Here is an 8631-nt window from a genome sequence, read left to right as displayed (position 1 = left end):
CCGTCGGGCATAACACTGCCGGTATTAGCATCTCATTTACTTTATCTACTTATTCAGTAGTGCTTTTTGTGACTTACTCCGTTTAATGGAATAATTTACTTAGAACAACAAAAACAACCATACTGTAGAGGGAAACGACTTGTTGTTTCGGGACCTTTTTCCAGAAAAGCAGATTGAAAACAAAATGACAAAATAGAGTAGTAAGTACATAGATTGACCATCGTGTTTTTAAGAAAAATTGAAAATAAAAAAGAATAGGACAACACAATAATGTTGTGTTCCAAATAGTTTTTGTGTTGAATCTATGAAAGTGCAACTGGAGTGGAATATGATTTTTGTCGGTTTTTTTTTAATTTCGACGAAATCTATTAAGTTGCTATACATTATCTACTTGTAAATCTTATAAAAATAATCTTAAAAATCATCAGAGTATTTCAATAATAATAATTTTTGGTATGTTCTTTTATAACCCTATTATAATATATACCTACCTACTAATATCGTAAATGTGAAATTGAGATCATATTTTACGTTTTTATGTAGGTACTCAATTGAGCATCATGAAATATTGCTTACACGTTGTAACGGGGGTGTAACACACCGAATTTGCTTACTTTAGCCTGAAGCTGAAAATTTATACTGAGATTTTTTTAAATCCAATTTTCAATATTTCAGTACCTACCTATGCCTATCGGTCTTTTGACCGATAAAATATCATAACCAAAACCCAGCAGCGTCAACTTTATACATGCAATAATGGACTGCCTAGCCTTAGGATTTATTAAGGACCTATAATAGAGAAGGGATTTTCCTCATTGTGTACAATTTTTTCGTATACTGCATATCCTAGTTTAAAACCTCTTAAAGTTTAAATTTATATATATTTTTTTTAAACCGCTCTGTATTTTAGCTCAAGTATCATAATAGTTTAGTATAGTTGTTTTAGGTATATAAATTATTATAGTAAATTGTGTATTCACAACATAGCGCCAGTCATGATTTAAAATATTAATATTGTAAATAAATTTTAAATTTTAGTTTTAGACAGTTGCATGCGGTGTTTACCTATAAATAGATTTGCATTTTATCTTTCTGCTTCTTGCATTTATGTTTAATAATTTGTATGTCTGTTGGGAGACCAAATAAAGAGAAAAAAAAGCCTTGTGCACACCACTGCCCATGATACAATAAAACCTTACGTGTGTAGTGTCCATCAGTCTTAACTGTGCAGTTTTTTCTAATAATTTTGATTGGAAATTCGATTGAAACTGTAAAGTTACAAACTGCGCAGTTATGAAGCCTCTATCTCTGATTATGATTCTGGGGGACTTTAGAAACTAAACAAAACATCAGTTGATTGCGCAAAGGAACGGAATTTCATTGAAATGCACAAGGTGTCAATCCTCGAGCTTCCCTTGTTATCGATGTTAGCTAGCGTGCTGGAGTATCATGTTTCACTACGTATAGCGAAGTTACTCGTAGCCTTTCGAAGCTGTTATCGATTGGCTAAAGACCATCTTTGGCTTTGAGGAGTCAAAACGTTGCTGAAAAATACATAAATATCCTTAAAGAAATCTACACGAAGAGTAAAGCAATAGTAAAACTTGAAAAGAGAGGGAGACCTTTTGAAGTAAAGCGAGGAGTAAGACAAGGGGACCCAATCTCGCCTAACCTTTTCACGGCTCTCCTAGAATACATCTTCAGAAAGTTAAAATGGACCGGTTTAGGATTAAGTATAAATGGAGAATGTTTAAGTAATCTTCGCTTCGCCGACGACATAGTTTTACTGGCAAGAAGTCACGATCAGCTTGTACATATGATTAATACCTTAGATTCCCGCAGCCGAGAGTGTGGCTTACAAATGAATTTAGAGAAAACTTGCGTGATGACAAACAGTGACCGATATAAAGTTTCAGTGCAGGAAAACGAGATTAAATATGTGGATGAGTATGTATATCTAGGTCAGAACATATCCTTCAATGGACATTATGTCGATGAAGTCGATAGGCGGATCAAAAAAGCCTGGGCTGCATACTGGTCCTTAAAACATATATTTAAATCAAATATGGATGTTAAATTGAAGAAACAGGCAATGGACTCTGTAGTAACACCAACTCTTTTATACGGCTGCCAAACGTGGCCGATCACTAAAGAAATAATTCATAAAATACAGGTTTCCCAAAGAGCCATGGAAAGGAGCATGCTAGGCCTAAAAATAAAACATAAAATAAAAAATAAAATAATAAGGAACAGGACAAAAGTTATAGACGCGGCCAAACTAGCATGTCTCCTAAAATGGCGCTGGGCTGGACACATAACAAGGACAACGGACGGGCGGTGGACAGAAAAGGTATTGCACTGGTACCCACGTGACGAGCGCCGGTCGAGAGGCCGGCCGCGACGACGCTGGCGCGACGACATCGTAGACACAGTGGGGACCACTTGGACAAGGTTGGCGAGAGATAGAGATACATGGAGAAGGATGGAGGAGGCCTATGCCCAAAAATGGGCGTTACAATAATTTAACTGACATAAAGAACTGACATAATATTAACAATGACGAAGAATTTTTCTGACATAAAATATTTATTAACATTTAAAATTGAAATTGACATGTTTAAAATAATTATCAAACTTATAATGTACAAATTGAAATTGACATGTTTAAAAATTAATAGTAAATTTATTATGTATAATGTTTTGCAATTACTTTTATATTATTGGAAATAAAGGCTTTATTTATTTTTATTTATTTAAAGACCATCTGGTCTGGGAAGAGGATAAAATATACTTCATGTAATATGTTTTTAGTAGCTTTAAAGGAATGGAGTTTTTAAATTCATTCTGAGCAATATTTTGGCACTAGTATAAACTCAGATAAGAACAAAATTAGATAAATCTGTAATTTTTGCTTTTAGGCAGGCATAAAAGCATTTTGTGAACTCAGTAGTTGAATATAAAGTATTAAACAGCAAAACCATTTTAGTTCGCCCCCTTACCTCATTAATTTTCATCACATACAAGTTCAAACGACGTAAATAGGTCCAGTTTGTTGGCACGCGCAAGAATACAGCCCAGTCACGTATCTATTGATTCCCAGAGGCAAAAGACTGACGTGCCTATTACAAAGATTTCTCTCTGGCTCGACAACTGATGTGATGCTATTTTCTTATTTTTAAACATAAGCCGTGTCTGTGAACGAAATAAATAACCCAAAAGGGTATAGCTTACGTAGAGGTATAAAGATGGTTAAGGCACTTACCCACTACTTGGCTCGGTTGACCACGACTAGTCGTTGACCGTGGTTAAAAATACCACGTTCACCAAAAATAATTCGGTTTGTCTGCGGCCAGATTTGCCACGACCACGAAGGTCCTGAAGCATGCAATTGTCGGGATACTGTAGTTGATATTGTGTCCGCGCAATATTGGCTGGCCGCAACGCATTCCTGGACTCCACGGTCAGCACGAAACCGCTGTGCATTTCTTCGTGCTGACCTTCCTGTTGTTTTCTTTCACTCTCTCTCTTTTGTTCTGTCTCTTTTTCCTCCCTTCTTTTCATTGTGGTTCGGAGCATATGGGCGTACTTCTGCCACTGCTCCTAGCTTTACAGCATACGTGAGATGAGGTTACTTGCGTTTACTTTGCGTTTTTAACGCATCCTCTGTCACGAACGTTCATAGCAGATTTTAATATGTATCTTGGCCGCAGCAACGATCATCATTGCCAAAAGACATAACAGCGCCGGCCTGCGGTCAATTGACTCGTGGGGCGCGATGGATTTTTCAGTTTTCTGGTCATTGTAGCCACTAATCGTGTCGGCCGCCTAGTGTACGAGGTGCCTAGTGTGGGAAACAGACCATATTGACGCTGACCTACACAGGTGTGGTGAGTCAGCCTTCCCACTTTGTGTTCTATGTCCATCCGACAATCACAGGTTAAGCCGGTCTGATTTTGTGCACTGTTGTTTATGAGTCTTTGTGACGCACGGTTTTGATGTCTGGGGTAGTACTAACACCAAACTTATTTCTGACGTAGAGAAGCCTTGCTAAGTATTCCGTAGGGTAGGTATTAACTATTAACGGATGCTCGCAACTTTCATCCTCTCTTTGCAAAAATCGGTATAAAACAGTGTTGCAAAAATACAATTGGAACAACCAGGAAGAGAATTCAGAATTTTACTCACACGTGGTAAAAATATAATATTATAAAAGATCCTGCGAAAAGGTTCAGTAGTCGGATCCGGTCGGACGTTTTCGATGCTAATGCGGAAGTTTATTACGCCGTTTTAGAATATTGAGTATTGGCCTCCGTCGGGCATAACACTGCCGGTATTAGCATCTCATTTACTTTATCTACTCATTCAGTAGTGCTTTTTGTGACTTACTCCGTTTAATGGAATAATTTACTTAGAACAACAAAAACAACCATACTGTAGAGACTTGTTGTTTTGGGACCTTTTCCAGAAAAAGCAGATTGAAAACAAAATGACAAAATAGCATAGGAAGTACTTTGATTGACCGTCTTTTGACGGCCTCCGTGGCGCAGTGGCATGCTGGGTTCGATCCCCGGCTGGGACGATTGAGAATTTCTTAATTGGTCTAGGTATGGCTCATGGGAGGCTTCAGCCGTGGCTAGTTACCACCGTACCGGCAAAGACGTCGCCAAGCGATTTAGCGTTCCGGTACGATGCTGTGTAGGAACCGAAAAGGGGTGTGGATTTTCATCCTCCTCCTAACAAGTTAGCCCGCTTCCATCTTAGATTGCATCATCACTTACCATCAGGTGAGATTGTAGTCAAGGGCTAACTTGAAAAGAATAAAAATAAAAAAAAATACCGTCGTGTTTTTAAGGAAATTTGAAAATGAAAAAGAGTAGGACAACACAATAATGTTGTGTTCGAAATAGTTTTTGTGTTGTATCTATGAAAGTGCAACTGGAGTGGAATATGATTTTTGGCGGTTTGTTTTTTAATTTCAACGAAATCTACTAAGTTGCTATACATTATCTACTTGTAAATCTTATAAAAAATAATCTTAAAAATCATCAGAGTATTTCAATAATAATAAATTTTGGTATGTTCTTTTATAACCCTATTATAATATATACCTACCTAATAATATCGTAAATGTGAAATTGAGATCATATTTTACGTTTTTATGTAGGTACTCAATTGAGCATCATGAAATATTGCTTACACGTTGTAACGGGGGTGTAACACACCGAATTTGCTTACTTTAGCCTGAAGCTGAAAATTTTTCCTGAGAATTTTTTGAACCCAAACATCTTAAGTGAAGCAAAGCAACATACATTAACCATTGGACCCATTGTACCGACTCGTAAATCTATGATTGGACCTATAGGCCAGTTTTTAATATTTCAGTACCATATGATAACCAAAACCCAGTGCCGTCAACTTCATACATGCTAAAATGCACTGGCTAGCCTTAGGATTATTAAGTACCTGTATTAGAGAATGGATTTTCCTCATTGTGTACAACTTTTTCGTATAATGCAATGATAGTTTTATAAGATAGATAGGTTACGTCCCTACAAAATCACCGCAAAAAATGATCCGAATTTAGCTACACCGCTGTGCGCACATATGCACAATTTTGTCTTTAATTCCATTATAAATAGTTTTTACACTTTCTGAATACAACTCGACATTCTAGACGATATTTAGGTATTATTTGCTTATATAACGTTCATTATTTAATAAGCGACTAAATGATATTAAGTCAATTTTCCACATTTTTCCGCCTCAGTTTTGATGCGCTAAAGTGTTTTTCAGATAGCATGAGTACGGTAACAGTTCGTTTCACTCTTGAAAGTTTGCCGCGATTCACATAATAGTACGTATTATGAACGTCATTGGGCACCTGTCACCGTACCCATGCTATCTGAAAAACACTTTAGTGCCCATCTCTAGTATAAAGTATCATTGGTATAATGCATATCCTAGTTAAAAGCCTTGTCCACGCCACTGTCCATACTACAGCAAAACCGCACGTGTGTACTGTGTAGTGTCCATCAGTTTTAACTGTGCAGTTTTTTCTAATAATTTTGATTGGAAATTCGATTGAAACTGTAAAGTTACAAACTGCGCAGTTATGAAGCCTCTATCTCTGATTATGATTCTGGGGGACTTTAGAAACTAAACAAAACATCAGTTGATTGCGCAAAGGAACGGAATTTCATTGAAATGCACAAGGTGTCAATCCTCGAGCTTCCCTTGTTATCGATGTTAGCTAGCGTGCTGGAGTATCGTGTTTCACTACATATAGCGAAGTTACTCGTAGCCTTTCGAAGCTGTTATCGATTGGCTAAAGACCATCTGGTCTGGGAAGAGGATAAAATATACTTCATGTAATGTGTTTTTAGTAGCTTTAAGATAATGGAGTTTTATTTAAACGCAAGCTTATAGAAAAGTCGTATTTTAGTGTTAATGATTATATAAACGACAAAATAGATTGGGAATGAAATGTATTACCTGAATGGCTACTTAAATACCTTTTATTAACTGACTGAGTTTGTTGTGGGCTTTTCTCGGACCAAGGCGCTTTGGAACCCTCGTAATTTTAATTTTAAGTTTTCGTCTTATTATTATCATCATTATGATATAATATCCTATCTGACGTTTCAAAAGTGCTTTCAAACTAAGCTTAATTGAAGTACTTAAATGAATATTGACTATTGCGAAATGTGAAGTATTGGCATTTAAGGGTTTAATTTATTAAAGCTACTTATAAGCTAAGCTTTTATATTTGACTATACACTTATCGATGGGTGCATAGTTTATTATTTTTATAATTCTTAAAGAAAGGAAGGAGTTTGATAGAATAAGACGATATTTGATTTTTGTTAACTAAATTATCTATTTTAACTAGACTAAACGATTTCTTTTTGTTTTGATCTATACCTTCTAATATTATAAAGAGGTAAAGAAGTAATGTTTGTGAGATTGTAGCAGATAATCTCTGGGTTTATTAAACCGATTTTGTAAATTCTTTCACCAATGAAAGGCCACGTTATTTACTAAAACACATGTGATAAAACTTTAGAGTATGCTAGACTAGTTTCGAGCACATACAGGGCCTTTAGTTATGAGCTGGTTCTGGCAACGCGGCACGATCCAAACATTTTTGATAATTTTTGTTAGCACTCACAACTTCAGCAACTTGAAATTTAAAATGCCCTGTTTATTGCAGACGTGTGATAATCGTTTCGGTCTCTACCAAATATGAACTAAAATTTTATTTGGCCTTACCCAACGATATTTTGTACTAGATCTAGACTAGACTAGATCAAGCGCATCAAAACTGAGGCGGACTAATTTATTGTCTTAATTTGATTTAGTTGCTTATTAAACAACGAAAGTTATTTAAACACATAATACGTAAATATTGTCAACAATGTCGAGTTCTGTGTTCAGGAATGGAAAAACTAAAATATTCACGATTCATACGTAAATATAGCATGTAAATAAACACATACATAGAAATTGAACCGACTTCATAAACGTATTTCAGTTATTTTGAGTTCAACACAAAATCACTCAACCGATTTTCATAAAAATTAATTGTGACCAATCTGGAAGTATACCTACTCTTTCGTACAAAAAAAAAGATTTTGTTAAATTGGTTAATAAATGAAGAAGTTATGAGGTAACATTAAAAAACGCGTTAATTATACGCGTCGAATTGAGAACCTCCTCCTTTTTTTGAAGTCGGTTAATTATATCATTAAAATTTGTTTAAAACATTGGAAACTCTAAAATCACACATTACTCCAACCCACGATCCCATTATAAAGGTCCACGGCTAGTGGTTAGTTAAGTAGCTACTAATAATATTAATTTTCCATGAGCAGGGGTAGTAAACCTATTATTATAATTAAAACAGCTAAGCATGTAATAAGCGCTGAAGCGTAGCAGAAAATAATTAAGGTGAAATTATTTTACTTAATAACTGCACAGCGGAGGAAATTGCACCCTGCATTAATCTTAAATGGCTCGGTAACTTTATTATGAATAATTATGAATTTTGCGAGACAAGGAAGTTTATTTAAAGTTCTCGGTAGTCTAAGATAAACCATAAAAATCTGTTACGCGTTCATAACTCTGAAAGCGTTCTCAGGAAATTTAATAGCAATGCTCATGGACTGCTTTGTTATTTGTACTTAAATCTTATAATGAAATTTTTGTAGACTCAGGTTTGTCTATGAATACTTATAGTTAATAGAGTGTGGCTAATGAAAGTAGAGACTTAAATCACTCGCCAAATTAAAAAAAAATTGAAGCAAAATCTCAAATTTATAGTGCACATATTGGAATAACTGAGCTTAATACTTTGAATAATGTATTCACTAACAAAAAAATAATTTAAGCAAAATATGAAAACGCATGTTTTTTTTTAATTTGTTTAAATGATTTTTTAAATTTGGCGGGCGAAACTCTAGTAATAAATTCACATTAGAAATCAGGACGTTTTTCATGTTATTGCAAATTATTAAAATGTTCGATTTATATTGTAAATAATATTCAATCAACTTCATACCAAAACCTGAAATTTATTTGGTGGAAAGTCTATATAAGTGATTAATTTCTAATAAGAATTATAAGTAGTAGTTT

Source organism: Bicyclus anynana, chromosome 17, assembly GCF_947172395.1.
Source record: "Bicyclus anynana chromosome 17, ilBicAnyn1.1, whole genome shotgun sequence".
NCBI classification, from domain to species: domain Eukaryota; kingdom Metazoa; phylum Arthropoda; class Insecta; order Lepidoptera; family Nymphalidae; genus Bicyclus; species Bicyclus anynana.
The sequence above is the reverse complement of the archived record's forward strand: the minus strand, read 5'-3'. Positions refer to the sequence as shown.